Raw genomic sequence first — 19,463 nt, forward strand, 5'->3', positions numbered from 1 at the left:
GTCCTGAAGTTTTTTGGCTGCAGGATGGCTACCTTTAAATCTGCTATTGTGTGTCCAGGGAGGTTGAAGTGTTCTCCTACAGGTTTTTGTATATTGCCATTCCTAATATCTGATTTGTGTCCATTTATCCTTTTACGTAGGGACTGTCCAGTTTGGCCGATGTACATAGCAGAGGGGCACTGCTGGCACATGGTGCCGTGTGTTACATTGGTGGACGTGCAGGTGAATGAACCGATGATGGTGTGGCTGATCTGGTTAGGTCCTGTGATGGTGTCGCTGGTGTAGATACATGGGCAGAGTTGGCATCGAGGTTTGTTGCATGGATTGGTTCCTGAGCTAGAGTTACTATGGTGCGGTGTGTAGTTGTTGGTGAGAATATGCTTCAGGTTGGTGGGTTGTCTGTGGGCGAGGACTGGCCTGCCTCTCAAGGCCTGTGAAAGTGAGGGATCGTTGTCCAGGATGGGTTGTAGATCACTGATGATGCGTTGGACAGGTTTTAGCTGAGGACTGTATGTGATGGCCAGTGGAGTTCTGTTGGTTTCTTTCTTGGGCTTGTCTTGCAGCAGGAGGCTTCTGGGTACACGTCTGGCTCTGTTGATCTGTTTCCTTATTTCCTTGTGTGGGTATCGTAGTTCTGAGACTGCGTGGTGAAGATCTTGTAGGTGTTGGTCTCTGTCTGAGGGGTTGGAGCAAATGCGGTTGTACCTCAGCGCTTGGCTGTAGACAATGGATTGTGTGGTGTGACCAGGATGGAAGCTGGAGGCATGAAGGTAGGCATAGCTGTCGGTGGGTTTTCGGTATAGTGTGGTGTTAACATAACCATCACTTGTTTGCACCATGGTGTCTAGGAAGTGGACCTCCTGTGTAGATTGGTCCAGGCTTAGTTAGTGGTGGGGTGGAAGCTATTGAAATCGTGGTGGAATTCTTGCAGGGTTTCCTTCCCATGGGTCCAGATGATGAAGATGTCATCAATGTAGCATAGGTAGAGAAGGGGCGTGAGTGGACGAGAGCTGAGGAAGCGTTGTTCCAGGTCAGCCATAAATACGTTGGCATATTGTGGGGCCATGTGGGTGCCCATAGCAATGCCACTGGTCTGGAGGTGTATATTGTCACCAAACTTGAAATAATTGTGCATGAGAATAAAGTCACAGAGCTCAGCAACCAGTTGTACTGTGTCATCATCAGGGATACTGTTCCTGACCGCTTGTAATCCATCTGTGTGTGGGATGTTTGTATAGAGAGCCTCTACATCCATGGTGGCCAGGATGGTGTTTTCTGGAAGATCACCAATGCATTGTAGTTTTCTCAGGAAATCAGTGGTGTCACGGAGATAGCTGGGAGTGCTGGTGGCATAGGGTCTAAGCTGAGAGTCCACATATCCGGACAGTCCTTCAGTGAGAGTGCCAATGCCCGAGATGATGGGGCGTCCAGGATTTCCGGGTTTGTGGATCTTGGGTAGTAGATAGAATAACCCTGGTTGGGGCTCTAAGTGTATGTTGATTTGTTCCTGTGTTTGTGTAGGGAGTGCCCTGAGTAGATGGTGCAGTTTCTTAGTGTATTCCTCAGTGGGATCTGAGGAAAGTGGCCTGTAGAATTTGGTATTGGAGAGTTGTCTGGCAGCCCCCTTCTGGTAGTCAGACCTATTCATGATGACAGCAGCACCTGCTTTATCAACCTCTTTGATTATAATGTCAGGGTTGTTTCTGAGGCTGTGGATGGCATTGTGTTGTGCACGACTTTTAGATTATGAGGCAAGTGATGTTGTTTTTCCACAATTTCTGCCTGTGCACATTGGCGGAAGCATCCTATGTATAGGTCCAGACTGTCATTTCGACCCTCAGGAGGAGTCCATGTGGAGTTCTTCTTCTTGTGCTGTTGGTGGGAGGGTATCTGTGTATCAGTATGCTGTTCAGTGTTATCTTGAAAGTATTCTTTGAGTCGGAGACAGCGAAAGTAGGCTTCCAGATCACCACAGAACTGTATCATGTTTGTGGGGGTGGCGGGGCAGAAAGAGAGTCCCCGAGATGGGGCACACTCTTCTGCCGGGCTGAGTGTGTAGCTGGATAGATTGACAATATTGCTGGGTGAGTTATGGGTACCACTGTTGTGGCCCATGTACAGTCCTTTTTCCTTTGTAGAGAGGTGAAGTGTGTAATGTAGGTCTCCTGTTTTATTTTAGTAAAGTCCGTTTGCATGGAAGGTATGTTATTTATGAGAGACTCCAGGTTGGAGAGCTCTTTTTTGATGTTTTCCTGTTTGCTGTATAGGATGCTGATCAGGTGGTTCCTCAGTTTCTTTGATAGTGTGTGGCATAATGTCTCACTGTGGTCTGTGCAGTATGTAGCTAGCAATGGATTTTTCACCTTCAGTCCATTTGGTATGATGTCCATCCGTTTGCATTTGGAAAAACTTATGCGGCCTTTGTTTTATTTGCCTCAAAATTGGGATTCATAAAGATGGATTTTTATAATTAAGGTGGAAGTGAGAAATAAGCTCCTATCTATAATTTAAAATGTTGAAATTATAGATACCCTATGACTTCAGTTTTAAATCTCAGGAACAAACTGCTCCCCATTAGCAGGCCTAATTAAATCCATTTTTCAATGAGTCTTTGGCAAATTCCGTTTGAGCAAAGCTGCGTTAAGCTCTGTTGTATTTCTTTTTGCGTTGCAGCATTCTCCCGTTGAGATGAATCGTTGGCAGGATATGGTGTGTGATGACTCTGTCAGAGTCCGAGCCATAATAAGAACAAACGTAATGTCCTGGGTGGCCGGTGTGAGTCCCCACAGGAGAATTCAGAAGCATCTTGGTTCCCAAAGAGGGAAAGTTTGCAGAGCATGCTTTGCTGCGGCCCCCACTTTTATAACAAGGAGCATTCAGCCCATGGTCTCTGTTAATGGCAGTTGTGGCAGTGGGCACAGGGAGAGGCATCTCTGAAGTAGGCAGGTGTCTCGTCATTTAGGGGTTTGTCTGCACTGCAGCTGGTAGTGCGTTTCCCAGCCCAGATACACAGACTCACGCTAGTGAGCTAAAAACAGAAGTAAGGACATTCTGGCTTGTGGGGGAAGGTGGGCTTGAGAACTCCCATTGCTGTCCATACTGGCAAGGGTAGGCCCATTATGATGGTCTGGAGGAGCAATGCATTCTAATCTGAGCGGTTGCATCAGCATGGCTCCTCCCTGTAGATCCAGCCTTGAAGGTGTGATGGTGAAACCCACAAACAAGTCAGCTCAGGAAGCAGTGCACAGAACAGCTGGTCAGGATTAAACCTAGTCTGTAGCGCTCGCTCATTCTGCATTCCTTGTGTGCAAAAATTAACTCACTGCCACTAACCTGTGACAGTCCCTGAGCAGCAGCCTCGTTCCTATCCTCAAGCGGCTGCATCATTCATTTACTGTAACGATTGGCTTCAACCTTCGATTTTCTCTGTGGAATATATTGGAAAGAGAGAGGCTGAACTGGAAACATTCATAAGAATGAATAATAACATGAGCTCCACAAGTTTTCACAATGAAATGATTCAACAGTCAGCCCAGTTTCTTTAATAAATATTTGGTGGTGGTGGTTGAAGACAAGAAAGCCAGGGCCCATAGTGTATGTAACAGCTGAAAGCTCTGACCCTCTGTGATCTCCTTTCCTTCGCTGCGTCCCGCTCAGCTTTCTGACTCCTCCTTGGTCACGTCTTGGAGACTGGATAAAAGAAATGAGGGGTCAGAGCATGCCAACATCCCAGCACTGTGCAGCAACCAACCATAAGGTTCCCAAGCCAACACTGGGTTCAGGCCACCTCTCTCCTGCCAGCTCATGCAGAGATCATTTTTGGCACAGATGGCTGACCGTACCAAGAGTTTGTTGGAAGGGGGAAAGGAAGAGTAATTCTTTCATATTAGATATAATGGGCCAAACTCTGTGCAGACTTATGCCCTGTGGGGACAATGTTATTGCTCAGAGGATGTGTCAGAAACTGGTTTAATATTCTGCCATTTTGTCTAAACAAATGCAGCTTCTCTGCCGTTTGGGGTAAAATGGTCCCTCGCAGAGTCATTGAAGTAGGAGTTGGACAATATTTATCAGACTGTCCCCTCCATCTCTCGGGGTGGGAAAGGGAGTGGTGGTGGGGCGTGAGACCAGGCTCAATATCTGTCTAACCTGTGTGCTGCATGTGGGCTGGAAACCTGGATCCCCTTGCAGGCAGATGTGCAGCAGCTAGAGGTGTTCCACGTGTGCTACCAGTGCCAGGTCCCTGAACATAAGTGGGGTGACTTTGTGTGAAATGCCATAATCTCGCAGAGTTCTGACCTTCCTCCAGCCACTCACTACACTAAAAAAGAACAGGAGGACTTGTGGCACCATAGAGACTAACCAATTTATTTGAGCATAAGCTTTCGTGAGCTACAGCTCATGCTCAAATAAATTGGTTAGTCTCTAAGGTGCCACAAGTCCTCCTGTTCTTTTTGTGAATACAGACTAACACGGCTGCTCCTCTGAAACCTATCATTACACTCAGAAGCTGTCTTACATGCTCTTCAGCCATGTTGCCAGTGTGGACAAAAGCACCTCAGCACGTTGTGCTCTCAAACTGTCCATCGATGCGCAAAGGAGATGCCTTGATCCTACCTTGTGTTGCTTCTGGTACCCTCTCCCTCCCCCCTCCCCCCCCCCCCCCCCCGAGATTTGTGGATTCACAGGACTGACTCGCTCTATGATGCCTGGTACAATGCTACTGGCTGTGATCCTTCTGGCTGGTGCAATGGTCCTCAGTGGGCTACATGTGTTTGATGATGGGGGGGGAGGGGCGGGGAGGTTCCAGGGACTTCTCTAGAACCTTATCTTTTGTCTGACTGTAGGCATGGGAAATTTGTAATCCTTTATGCAGAATGAACTCCACTGCCAGGAGAAACAGCCTTGGTTGTCAGGCCTTTGCTACAGCACCAATGAAAGGAACTGTTCATTGTGGTTTGACATGCACCACAGAGCAGGTTCAAATTCAGTGGAAGGGAGTTCTGAGAGCCAGCTATCAATGTGCTCAGTCCTCAAAGGGAGATTGACTGACATCTGTCTGTAATCATGATTAAAGGAACCATTAATGTCTCTTTTAAGCTCCCCCTGATACAGTAAAAAGCAGGAGATGTGGTTTCCTCTCTTTGGAATTCGCAGGAATTGTGTCACTTGCCTTTCCTGCCTGGGCTATTGAAGTCAGTTTTGTGAACTTTCATGTTTAAAACTGCACAGTTATGTTCTAGCACAAGCCCTGTCCCAGGTTTCTCTAGGATAGCTCCACACAGCACCCTGGGGATCTTTCTCTTGGACAGCCTGTTCAGCCTTCTCAAGAGCGGGACAGTTGCAGGGTGTTGAATATCCCCCATAACAATCTTTGCCCTGCAGCTGTTACCAGCACAGATTAATAGATTCCAAGGCCAGAAGGGACCAGTGTTTCTGACCTCCGATAGCACAGGATAGCTCCACACAGCACCCTGGGGATCTTTCTCTTGGACAGCCTGTTCAGCCTTCTCAAGAGCGGGACAGTCACAGGGTGTTGAATATCCCCCATAACAATCTTTGCCCTGCAGCTGTTACCAGCACAGATTAATAGATTCCAAGGCCAGAAGGGACCAGTGTTTCTGACCTCCGATAGCACAGGATAGCTCCACACAGCACCCTGGGGATCTTTCTCTTGGACAGCCTGTTCAGCCTTCTCAAGAGCGGGACAGTCACAGGGTGTTGAATATCCCCCATAACAATCTTTGCCCTGCAGCTGTTACCAGCACAGATTAATAGATTCCAGGGCCAGAAGGGACCAGTGTTTCTGACCTCCGATAGCACAGGCCAGAGACAGGCTAAACTAGAGCAGATCTTCTCAAAAAACATCCCATCTTGATTTAAAAATTGACAGTGACAGAGACTCTACCACAACCCTTGGCAAGTTGTTCCAAGGGTTAGTTACCCTTACTGTTAAATGTTTGCACCTTATTTAGTTTCTGAATTTGTCTAGCTTCAGAGTCCAGCCATTGGATCTTGTTATACCTTTGTCTGCTAGACTGAAGAGCTCACAATTCAATATTTGTTCCCCATCTCTGTACTCACAGACTGATCAAATCACCCCTTAACCTTCTATTTGATTGAGCTCCTTGAGCCTATCACTATAAGGCAGGTTTCCAATCCTTCAGTCATTCTCATGGCTCTTCTCTGAAGCCTCTCCAATTTGTCAGCAGCATTCTTGACTTGTGCACACTAGCCCTGGACTCGGTATTCCAGCAGAGGTTGCGCCAGTGCCAAATACAGAGGTAAAACAACCTTTCTACAGCTGAACGGCTTGGTAATAGTGATCATAACATAATAAAATTTAACATGCCGGTGGGGGTGGGGGAACACCAAAGCAACTCACCATGGTAGCATTTCATTTCAGAAAGGGAAACTACACAAAAATGAGGAATTTTGTTAAACAGAAATTAAAAGGCGCAGTGCCAAAAGTAAAATCCTGCGAGCTGCATAGAAACTTTTTAAAGACACCATAATAGAGGCTCAACTTAAATGTATACCCCAAATTAAAAAACATAATAAGAGAACCAAAAAAGTGTCACTGTGGCTAAACAACAAAGTAAAAGAAGCAGTGAGAAGCAGAAAGGCATCCTTTAAAAAGTGGAAGTTAAATCCTACTGAGGAAATAGAAAAGAGAATAAACTCTGGCAAGTGAAGTGTAAAAATATAATTAGGAAGGCCAAAAAATAATTTGAAGAACAGCTAACCAAAGATTCAAAAAGTAACAGCAAAAGAATTAAGTACATTAGAAGCAGAAAGCCTGCTAAACAACCAGTGGGGCCACTGGACAATTGAGATGCTAAAGGAGCACTCAAGGAAGATAAGGCCACTGCGGAGAAACTAAATGAATTTTTTGCATTGGTCTTCCCGGCTGAGGATGTGAGGGAGATTCCCAAACCTGACCCATTCTTTTTAGGTGACAAATCTGAGGGACTGTCCCAGATTGAGGTGTCATTAGAGGAGGTTTTGGACCAAATTGATAAATTAAACAGTAATAAGTCACCAGGACTAGATAGTATTCACCCAAGAGCTCTGAAGAAACTCAAATGTGAAATTGTGGAACTACTAACTGTGGTATCTAACCTATCATTTAAATCAGCTTCTTTACCAGATGACTAGAGGATAGCTAATGTGATGCCAATTTTAAAAAGGGCTACAGAGGTGATTCTGGCAATTACAGGCCAGTAAGCCTAACTTCAGTACCCAGCAAATTGGTTTAAACTATTGTAAAGAACAGAATTATCAGACACAGAAGAACACAATTTGTTGGGGGAAGAGTCAACTTGTTTTTTGTAAAGGGAACTCATGCTTCACCAATCTACTAGAATTCTTTGAGGGGGTCAACAAGCATGTGGACAAGGGAGATCCAGTGGATACAGTGTACTTAGATTTTCAGAAAGCCTTTGACAGTGTCCCTCACCAAAGGTTCTTAGGCAAAGTAAGTGGCCATGGGATAAGAAGGAAGGTCATAGAATCTTAGAATATCAGGGTTGGAAGAGACCTCAGGAGGTCATCTAGTCCAAACCCCTGATCAAAGCAGGATCAATCCCCAACTAAATTGTGGATCAGTAACTGGTTAAAAGACAGGAACCAAAGGGTAGGAATAAATGGTCAGTTTTCAGAATGGAGAGAGATAAATAGTGGTGTCCCCCAGGGGATCTGTACTGGGATCAGTACTGTTCAACATATTCATAAGTGATCTGGAAAAAGAGGTAAGCAGTGAGATGGCAAAATTTGCAGATAAGAACATAAGAATGGCCATACTTGGTCAGACCAAAGGTCCCTCCAGCCCTGTATCCTGTCTACCGACAGTGGCCAATGCCAGGTGCCCCAGAGGGAATGAACCTAACAGGTAATGATCAAGTGATCTCTCTGCTGCCATCCATCTCCACCCTCTGACAAACAGAGGCTAGGGATACCATTCCTTACCCATCCTGGCTAATAACCATTAATGGACTTAACCTCCATGAATTTATCTAGTTCTCTTTTAAACGCTGTTATAGTCCTAGCCTTCACAACCTCCTCAGGCAAGGAGTTCCACAGGTTGACTGTGCGCTGAGTGAAGAACTTCCTTTTATTTCAGAGTAGCAGCCGTGTTAGTCTGTATCCGCAAAAAGAAAAGGAGGACTTGTGGCACCTTAGAGACTAACACATTTATTTGAGCATAAGCTTTCGTGAGCTACAGCTCAATTCATCGGATGCAGGCAGCTGTAGCTCACGAAAGCTTATGCTCAAATAAATTTGTTAGTCTCTAAGGTGCCACAAGTACTCCTTTTCTTTTTCCTTTTATTTGTTTTAAACCTGCTACCCATTAATTTAATTTGGTGGCCCCTAGTTCTTATATTATGGGAACAAGTAAATAATTTTTCCTTATTCACTTTATCCACACCACTCATGATTTTATAGACCTCTATCATATCCTCCCTTAGTCTCCTCTTTTCCAAGTTGAAAAGTCCTAGCCTCTTTAATCTCTCCTCATATGGGACCCGTTTCAAACTCCTAATCATTTTAGTTGCCCTTTTCTGAACCTTTTCCAATGCCAGTATATCTTTTTTGAGGTGAGGGGACCACATCTGTACACAGTATTCAAAATGTGGGCGTACCATGGATTTATAAAGGGCAGTAAGATACTCTCCGTCTTATTCTCTATCCCTTTTTTAATGATTCCTAACATCCCGTTTGCCTTTTTGACTGCCGCTGCACACTGCGTGGACATCTTCAGAGAACTATCCACAATGACTCCAAGAGCTTTCTCCTGACTAGTTGTAGCTAACTTAGCCCCCATCATATTATATGTATAGTTAGGGTTATTTTTTCCAATGTGCATTACTTTACATTTATCCACATTAAATTTCATTTGCCATTTTGTTGCCCAATCACTTAATTTTGTGAGATCTTTTTGAAGTTCTTCACAGTCTGCTTTGCACTTAACTATCTTGAGCAGTTTAGTATCATCTGCAAACTTTGCCACCTCACTGTTTACCCCTTTCTCCAGATCATTTATGAATAAGTTGAATAGGATTGGTCCTAGGACTGACTCTTGGGGAACACCACTAGTTACCCCTCTCCATTCTGAAAATTTACCATTTATTCCTACCCTTTGTTCCTTGTCTTTTAACCAGTTCTCAATCCATGAAAGGATCTTCCTTCTTATCCCATGACAACTTAATTTATGTAAGAGCCTTTGGTGAGGGACCTTGTCAAAGTGTAGGAGCTTTCCGGAAATCTGAGTACACTATGTCCACTGGATCCCCCTTGTCCACATGTTTGTTGACCCCCTCAAAGAACTCTAATAGATTAGTAAGACATGATCTCCCTTTACAGAAACCATGTTGACTTTTGTGCACCAATTTATGGTCTTCTATGTGTCTGACAATTTTATTCTTTACTATTGTTTCAACTAATTTGCCCAGTACTGACGTGAGACTTACCAGTCTATAATTGCCAGGATCACCTCTAGAGCCTTTCTTAAATATTGGCCTTACATTAGCTATCTTCCAGTCATTGGTTATAGTAGCTGATTTAAAGGACAGGTTACAAACCATAGTTAATAGTTCTGCAATTTCACATTGGAGTTCTTTCAGAACTCTTGGGTGAATGCCATCTGGTCCCGGTGACTTGTTACTGTTAAGTTTCTCAATTAATTCCAAAATCTCCTCTAGTGACACTTCAATCTGTGACAATTCCTCAGATTTGTCACCTACAAAAGATGGCTCAGGTTTGGGAATCTCCGTAACATCCTCAGATGTGAAGACTGAAGCAAAGAATTAATTTAGTTTCTCTGAGATGACTTTATCGTCTTTAAGTGCTCCTTTTGTATCTGGATCGTCCAGGGGCCCCACTGGTTGTTTAGCAGGCTTCCTGCTTTTGATGTACTTAAAAAAACATTTTGTTATTACCTTTTGAGTTTTTGGCTAGCTGTTCTTCAAACTCCTGATACAAAACTTACTGATACACAACTACTCAAGATAGTTAAATCCCAAGCAGACTGCGAAGAGTTACAAAGGGATCTCACAAAACTGGGTGACAGGGCAACAAAATGGCAGATTGAAATTCAATGTTGATAAATGCAAAGTAATGCACATTGGAAAACATAATCCCAACTATTCATATAAAATGATGAGGTCTAAATTAGCTGTTGCCGCTCAAGAAAGAGAACTTGGAGTCATTATGGATAGTTCTCTGAAAACATCCACTCAATGTGCAGCGGCAGTCAAAAAAGTGAACAGAATATTGGGAATCATTAAGAAAGGGATTGATAATAAAACAGAAAATATCATATTGCCTCTATATAAATCCATGGTACACCCACACATTGAATACAGTGTGCAGATGTGGTTGTCCCATCTCAAAAAAGATATATTGGAATTGGAAAAGGTTCAGAAAAGGGCAACAACAATGATTAGGGGTATGGAACAGCTTCCATATGAGGAGAGATTAATAAAACTGGGACTACTCATCTTTGAAAAGAGACGACTGAGGGGGGATAGGACAGAGGTTTATAAAATCATGACTGGTGTGGAGAAAGTAATTAAGGAAGTGTTATTTACTCCTCATAACACAAGACCTAGGAGTCATCAAATGAAATTAACAGGCAGCAGGTTTAAAATAAGCAAAAGGAAGTATTTCTTCACACAAAGCACAATCCACCTGTGGAATTGTTTGCCAGAGGATGTTGTGAAGACCAAGACCAAGGGTTCAAAAAAGAATTAGATAAGTTCATGGAGGGTAGGTCCATCAATGGCTATTAGCCAGGATGGGCAGGGATGGGGTCCCTAGCCTCTGTTTGCCAGAAGCTGGGAATGAGCGACAGGGGATGGATAACTGGATGATTACCTGTTCTGGTCATTCCTTCTGGGGCACCTGGTGCTGGCCACTGTCGGAAGACAGGACACTGGGCTAGATGGACCTTTGGTCTGACCCAGTATTTTCTTCTTCAATGATTAGCTGAACAGTTGGCCGTAGTGATCGTTCGCCATTTGGTCTGTTCCTGTGCAGCTGCAAGGGCTTGGTGGCCTGAGAGTCCAACATCGGAACAGACTTGATGAATCCATGGAATAGGGGGTCTGCCTTTGGGCTGCCTCCACCCCTCAGTTGGTGAAATTTTATCCCAGATGTTACAAGCCACCCAGAGAATGATGTTCACTGGAATGTCTTATGGCATTCTTGCACATGTCCGAAAAGCGTAAGGCGCCATCTGTGGACAATGGCCCCTGTAGTCTGTAGACAGGAGTGACCATAAACATCTGCATTACAGGTGAAGTCATTCTACTTTGTGCCCAGTATACGAAGTTGGTATTTCGTATGGAAAGCCTCCAGCTTTGCCCAATCTGAGCGGCGTAGTGTCATGTTTCACAGCCATGCAACACTATGGGGAGCATAAAGCTCGAACAGATCCTGAACTTGTTTGTTGTGCTGAGAAGATGTTGATTCCATATTAATTGTAAATGACCCATGGCAGATGCTGTGATGTCAATCTGATGGAGAGCCTCCATGTGAGATTTGGAGGAACTGGTGAGTATAGAGCCCAAATAGTAAAAACTGGGGACAGCTTCAACAGTTTCATTATTCTGACCAGTATGACCATTGTTATGTCCTACTTCTACTTGACATTCCCCTGTTTATACATCCCAGGATTGCATTAGCCCTTTTGACCATGGTGTTCTACAGGGAGCTAGTGTTCCGCTGATAAACCACCATGACCCCCAAGTCTTTTTTAGAGTCCCTGCTCCCCAGGATAGAGGCCCCCATCCTGTAAGCATGGCCTGCATTCTTTGTTCCTAGACTTAAAAATTGACCCTGATGGAGACTCTACTGACCTGTGGTAAGTAGTTCCACTGGTTAATTCCCCGCACTGTGAAACAGCTGCACCTTAAATATTTGATGACTTATCCAAATGAAACCCAAGCTCCTAACTTGGCCCTGGTCTTCAGGGGAAGCAGATAATTGTGGCATTTCTGCCAAGGATGCTGTTCAGCTTGCAGCTCATCCCTGTTCCACACCAGCTGGCCTGCCTGGTCCCGTGCCCACCCAATTCCTGACCCCACTCACCCTTCACCCCAACAGGTGACTGTTCATCCCACAACCCATCCCCATCCCCTCCCTATCGGACTCAGCTGGTTCCCACTCCAAGGCCCCCAGTACTGCCTCATGCTGCCCAGCCTGCCACCCAGCACCACCCACCCTGCTGCTCAGGCTGGAGCCTTCCCCCACCCCCACTACCCAGCCTGCAGCCCGACCCCCGCTGCCCTCATCCCATCCCATCATCAGAAGATGCTCCAGTTCTTGTATTTGTGGCCCATGTGCTTAAATATCAGTTATCCCCCTCCCCAGTCCTTTTTGATAAAGCCTCATTTATTCTTCATTTTGTTTTCCATACTTCTAAATAGAAAACAGACATTGCAGGCGAGGCAAATCAATACCGTGTTCCCTAATTCATCTTAATTCTCACTACGTCATAGTAGCTACCATGCTTTTCATCTGTGGTCTTTTTAGTGGGATTTGTTTCTGTGAAGAATGTGATATTTCATTATGGCAGCACCAAGCTAACATAGTTAATAATTAATAACTGCACAGGTCATTTCTACTGACATTGTTGTTCTTTCAAGTCACTTTCACACCCACAAGAGACATGTTCCTAGTAAGGAACAAAGAGATCTTTGGGATTAATGCTCCATTGCTTAGATAGAAGAGACATTCCATTATACGCATTAGAGCTAAACATGCTCAGCAGTACGGAGTGCATCAGCCTCCTCATGGCCCTGCCAGCACTCTCCCTTCCTGGCTACTGGAGATAAGGGGAGAGCCCGGCTTGGCCCAGCCTGGATCAGCAGGGGAGAGCTCGGCCCTGCTCAGAGTGGTAGGGGAGAGCCCAGCCCATATCAGCAGGGGAGAGCTCAGCCCAGCTTAGAGTGGTAGGGGAGAGCCCAGCCCAGCTTGGAGTGGTAGGGAAGAACCCAGCCTGGATCGGCAGGGGAGAGCTCGGCCCAGCACAGAGTGGTAGGGGAGAGCCCAGCCCGTATCAGCAGGGGAGAGCTCAGCCCAGCTTGGAGTGGTAGGGGAGAGCCCAGCCCAGATCGGCAGGGGAGAGCTCAGCCAGTTCTAAACTATATTCCTGTCAGCCTGACATTGATCCTGGGCAAAATAATGGATTGGCTGACCTGGGATTCGGTAAATAAAGAATAAAAGGAGGGCAATATAATTAATGTCAATCAACAGGGGTTTATGGAAAATAGATCCTGCCAAGCTAACTTTTGATGAGATTACAAGTTTGTTTGATAAAGATAACGGTGTTGATGTAATAGATTTCTGTAAGGCGTTTGACGTGGCAAACTAGAACAATATAAAATGAACATGGCATACCTTCCATGGATTAAAAGTTTTCTAACAGACAGGACTCGAAATGTAACTGTACATGGGGGATCATGCTTGAGGGGGGGTGTTTCTAGTTGCCTGCAAATTCCAGCCTGCTACACGTGGGTGCAAATCCACAGGGTTCAGTGGGGACTGCGGTAGCACTGAACACAGCGCTGCAGAATTGGTTTATTCAGACTTCATAGGTCTGCAAATCTTGATGAAAATCTCACTGGAACAAGCTTTCCTTTGAGATTCCTGGGACTTCCTGACTTCAGCCACGGCAGAAATCTGGAGCCCCAGGATCGTTCCTTCAAGGTCTTCCAGTGTGAGCAGGAGGCGCAGTGAGCTGGAGATGAGGTGAGCCCACTTCCCCTGCATTCTAGGGACCTGCAGGCTGGGATGCAAGCTCTGAAGTTCAGCCTGTCGCTATGGAAAATTACATGGGAGAAGCTGTCCAGAGGTTTTCACACTCCAGGAAGTTTTATGTTGGGTTTGAAAGCTTCTGACTGGTTGTTATTGGCCTGTCCCCGCTTCAATCTCTATAAACATTTAGAGATGAGCAGGATCCTTGACAAGTTCTGGAAGCCCCAGAAAAAGGAATGAGACAAAAACTTCCAGCCTTAGTGTGGCTACTGAGGCTTATCAAAGAAACTGCTAAAAGATAAAGAAACAAGGTTAAAGAGAGACTTTGATGGAGCATTTGGCTTCGGAGAATAACATTTATCAGCATTTCTAAGAGAACAGAATAAATTTGCATGTGCCTGACTTTGTAGGTTGACTCTTATATTGATATATGTGAATGTGTGTGTGTTTGCTTATGAGTGGAGAAGTGAAGGGAAAGCAACATTTTAGCTAGAGCCATGTCAGCAGCTGCCATTCTGAGTGCGCCCCATATTTATACAGCACTTGGGAAATTTGCTTCATTTGCCTTGTATCCTCCGCAAGCCTCAAAAAGGTTTTTTTCCTTTAACCCCTTCAGTGCCCCCAGAAAATGCAATGCATCACCAGTGAAGAAGGATGTAACTTCGTCATTACAAACCTAGGGATAATCTTGTGTGGTACCAATGAATGAGGTAGCGCTGACCTAACGATTTTGTAATTTTGTGAACCTGTTAATGACTGATATTGCTATAGTTGGTTACAGGAATGGACTGAGAGGCAGGAGGTCTGGGTCTATTCTTGGTTGTACCATTGACTTCTTTTGTTATTATGGGATCTCGGGAAAGTCACTTGACCTCGCAGTGCTTCTCTTTCCACTGCTGTAAAATGGGGATAATGGATGATATCGGGAAGTATTGTGTGTTACACACCTGAACTCAAGTTTGAAAGCAGTTGGAGACCCTTGGATGGAAGGTACGAACATTTTCGTTACAGCGGAGTGGGTAGCGATGCCTATACTTCCGGTTGCACAAATGTTTTCATTTGGATGGATTTTTTTCAGTTGTTTTAAACTTAGTCAGTCTTTTGCCTTTTAGACTGAAATTTTCCATGTTTGTTCCCTGGGTGCAAATGTTTTTAGAAAATTTGAGCAAAAACAGTGTAGCCATTTTTGACAAGAAAGAGAGTTGGAAATAATACTTTAAAAAAGCAAAAAGCAAAACAATGTTACCATTTTATCATTTAAAAGAAAATTAACACTAGCCATTCCATAGCAATAACAAAAAAAGAAAACCAAAAAACCCGCCAAACAACCACATTAAACGAATGTTAAAGTCTGTGTAGTGAGGCACCCAAAAGTCTGAAGTTGCCCATCTGTGACTTTAACATATGCATTACCACACAGCTTGTCAGCACAGATTGTTTTATCTGCAGCACCCTGCTTCATTCTCTTCTAGCCTCAGGTTTTCCTGGAAGTCTCCTATCCAAGAACTTAGTAGGTCAGACTCTTATCTTACCTTATGAGATCATGGCCAAATGGGGCATTGCATTATATATACTTACATAAAAAATCACATCTGCGGCACATGGGCAGCATACTTATTAGCTAACCGTATACATGAATTCAACACGATGAAATTCAATAAAGACAAGTGCAAAGTACTTCACTTAGGAAGGCGAAACCAAGTGTACAGCTCCATAATGGGGAATAACTGTCTAGGTGGCAGTACTGCTGAAAAGGATCCGGAGGTCATAGTGGATCACAAACTGAATATGAGCCGTCAATGTGACACAGCTGCAAAAAAGGCTAATGTGATTTTGGGGTGTATCAACAAGAGTGTTTTATGTAAGACACAGGAGCTAATTGTCCTGCTCTACTCAGCACTGGTGAGGCCCCAGCTGGAGTACTGTGTCTAGTTCTGGGACTCACACGTGGGGAAAGATGTGGACAAATTGGAGGTATCTGCTGGGAGAGCAATACAGCGGTGCACAGACAATCCAGGAAGTTTTTGGAAAGGGTAGGGGACAATTTCCTGGTGCAAGTGCTGGAGGAACCAACTAGGGGCAGAACTCTTCTTGACCTGCTGCTCACAAACTGGGAAGAATTAGTAGAGGAAGCAAAAGTGGATGGGAACCTGGGAGGCAGTGACCATGAGATGGTCAAGTTCAGGATCCTGATACAAGGAGGAAAGGAAAGCAGCAGAATACGGACCCTGGACTTCAGAAAAGCAGACTTTGACTCCCTCAGGGAACTGATGGGCAAGATCCCCTGGGAGAATAACATGAGGGGGAAAGGAGTCCAGGAGAGCTGGCTGTATTTTAAAGAATCCTTATTGTGGTTACAGTGACAAACCATCCTAATGTGTAGAAAGAATAGCAAATATGGCAGGCGACCAGTTTGGCTTCACAGTGAAATCCTTGCTGATCTTGAACACAAAAAAGAAGCTTACAAGAAGTGGAAGATTGGACAAAGGACCAGGGATGAGTATAAAAATATTGCTCGGGCATGCAGAATTGAAATCAGGAAGGCCAAATCACATCTGGAGTTGCAGCTAGTAAGAGATGTTAAGAGTAACAAGAAGGGTTTTTTCAGGTATGTTGGCAACAAGAAGAAAGTCAAGGAAAGTGTGGGCCCCTTACTGAATGAGGGAGGCAACCTAGTGACAGAGGATGTGGAAATAGCTAATGTACTCAATACTTTTTTTGCCTCTGTCTTCACGAACAAGGTCAGCTCCCAGACTACTGCACTGGGCAGCACAGCATGGGGAGGAGGTGACCAGCCCTCTGTGGAGAAAGAAGTGGTTCGGGGCTATTTAGAAAAGCTGGACATGCACAAGTCCATGGGGCCGGATGCATTGCATGCGAGAGTGCTAACGCAGTTGGCGGATGTGATTGCGGAGCCATTGTCCGTTATCTTTGAAAACTCGTGGTGATCGGGGGAGGTCCGGACGACTGGAAAAAGGCTAATGTAGTGCCCATCTTTAAAAAAGGGAAGAAGGAGGATCCTGGGAACTACAGGCCAGTCAGCCTCACCTCAGTCCCTGGAAAAATCATGGAGCAGGTCCTCAAGGAATCAATTCTGAAGCACTTAGATGAGAGGAAAGTGATCAGGAACAGTCAGCATGGATTCACCAAGGGCAAGTCATGCCTGACTAATCTAATTGCCTTCTATGATGAGATAACTGGTTCTGTGGATGAAGGGAAAGCAGTGGACGTGTTGTTCCTTGACTTTAGCAAAGCTTTTGACACGGTCTCCCACAGTATTCTTGTCAGCAAGTTAAAGAAGTATGGGCTGGATGAATGCACTATAAGGTGGATAGAAAGTTGGCTAGATTGTCGGGCTCAACGGGTAGTGATCAATGGCTCCATGTCTAGTTGGCAGCCGGTATCAAGAGGAGTGCCCCAAGGGTTGGTCGTGGGGCCGGTTTTGTTCAATATCTTCATAAATGATCTGGAGGATGGTGTGGATTGCACTCTCAGCAAATTTGTGGACGATACTAAACTGGGAGGAGTGGTAGATACGCTGGAGGGCAGGGATAGAATACAGAGGGCCCTAGACAAATTGGAGGATTGGGCCAAAAGAAATCTGATGAGGTTCAATAAGGACAAGTGCAGAGTCCTGCACTTAGGACGGAAGAATCCCATGCACCGCTACAGACTAGGGACCGAATGGCTCGGCAGCTGTTCTGCAGAAAAGGACGTAGGGGTTACAGTGGACGAGAAGCTGGATATGAGTCAACAGTGTGCCCTTGTTGCCAAGAAGGCCAATGGCATTTTGGGATGTATATGTAGGGGCATTGCCAGCAGATGGAGGGACGTGATCGTTCCCCTCTATTCGACACTGGTGAGGCCTCATCTGGAGTTCTGTGTCCAGTTTTGGGCCCCACACTACAAGAAGGATGTGGAAAAATTGGAGAGAGTCCAGCGGAGGGCAACAAAAATGGTTAGGGGACTGGAACACATGACTTAGGAGGAGAGGCTGAGGAACGGGGCTTGTTTAGTCTGCGGAAGAGAAGAATGAGGGGGGATTTGATAGCTGCTTTCAACTACCTGAAAGGGGGTTCCAAAGAGGATGGATCTAGACTGTTCTCAGTGGTAGCAGGTGACAGAACAAGGAGTATTGGTCTCAAGTTGCAGTGGGGGAGATTTAGGTTGGATATTAGGAAAAACTTTTTCACTAGGAGGGTGGTGAAACACTGGAATGCGTTACTTATGGAGGTGGTGGAATCTCCTTCCTTAGAAGTTTTTAAGGTCAGGCTTGACAAAGCCCTGGCTGGGATGATTTAATTGGGGATCGGTCCTGCTTTAAGCAGGGGGTTGGACTAGATGACCTCCTGAAGTCCCTTCCAACCCTGATATTCTATGATTCTATGACTCCAGAGGAGAGCAATACAAATGATAAAAGATTTAAAAAACCTGCCCTATGAGGAAAGGTTGAAAAAACTGACCATGTTTAGTCTTGAGAAAAGAAGGCTAAGGGATGACATTGTAACAGTCTTCCAATCTGTTAAGGGCTGTTATGAAGAGGAGGGTGATTAATTGTTCTCCCATCCACTGAAGGTAGGAGAAGAAGCAATGGGCTTAATCTGCGCAAGGGAGAGTTAGGTGAGATATTAGGAAAAACTTTCTAACTCTAAAGGTAGCTAAGCTCTGGAACAGATTTCCAAAGGAGGTCATGGAGTCCCCATCATTGGAAGCTTTTAAAAATAAGTTGGACAAACACCTGACAGGGACGGTCTCAGTTTACGTGGTCCTGCCATAGTGCAGGGGACTGGGCTTGATGCCTTCTCAAGGTTCCTTCCAGCTTTGCACTTCTATGATTCTATAATATATGAGAGTATAATTCATATCCCTCTCCTCTAAAACACAGTGCCCTGCATGTTAAATAAAGGTTCATCTTCGCTATCAGGCCAATAAGGTGAACTGATATGTAGACTGATATAGGCATCTGGCAGATTCCATTCAGTATAGGAAAATGGTACATTAGTTTGTGTGTGTACGCAACCATGCGCATTCCTCAAATAGATTACAACTCAGCAATCTCAGACTCTTCAAACTATGTTCTTAGATAGCAAGACTGAATAATTAGTACATTCATGATTTACTAAAGAAAGGTTCTTGACTTACAAATAATTGATCGCTTGCTGCACCTGTTCCATACGCCGTTTGTATCAATCTGGTGTAATATCGGATTGGTCTGGATTCTATTCATAAAATCCCACTGATGTTGCTAGTCAGCTAGTGGTGCTTCAGTTCATGCCCTGTTTGGCATATGCTACGGCATCTTCCTGGACATCTGATTAAAAAGTGAACATTTAATTTTACAGAAATTAATTGTGTTGCCAAAATGGTTTGGAAATGCTCTGAAGATTGTTCTTCTATCAACGTGACAGATTAAGGTATTGCCATAAAGTGAATTTTGTTGACAAAATAATTTCAGGGTGTTGATAAAATGCATTTTGTCTTCCGAGTGGAAAGCATCAGACTGACAAATACTATTGTCCTTAGAAGTGTTTTTATCAACTGTCAATCAATTCTTCCCTTTTTAAGGTAGCCAATCATAGCTCTTCATATCTGAAAAAGCCTCAGTGAAAGATAGTGGAAGACTTTGAAGGACAAAATAATTAAACTTTGATTTGTTGCTTTCAAATTGAAAATAGCTTTGTTACTTTGAAGACAATGATTGGTTG

General features: G+C 44.6%; 1 long non-coding RNA gene across 5 annotated transcripts in view; it reads left to right on the plus strand.

Annotated features, from left to right (window-relative positions):
- The window catches only part of LOC144271352 (uncharacterized), a 135,002-nt gene that overhangs the window by 71,834 nt on the left and 43,705 nt on the right, over positions 1 to 19,463 (plus strand). The window contains exon 3 of one of the 5 annotated variants that reach the window (XR_013347335.1): positions 19,101 to 19,172. The exons of the other annotated variants lie outside the window; for them this stretch is intronic. This is a non-coding gene — a long non-coding RNA (uncharacterized LOC144271352). The remainder of the gene's footprint in view (positions 1 to 19,100; positions 19,173 to 19,463) is intronic. 5 annotated transcript variants of the gene reach the window in all.

This window comes from Eretmochelys imbricata, chromosome 10 (genome assembly GCF_965152235.1).
Source record: "Eretmochelys imbricata isolate rEreImb1 chromosome 10, rEreImb1.hap1, whole genome shotgun sequence".
Classification (NCBI taxonomy): Eukaryota; Metazoa; Chordata; order Testudines; family Cheloniidae; genus Eretmochelys; species Eretmochelys imbricata.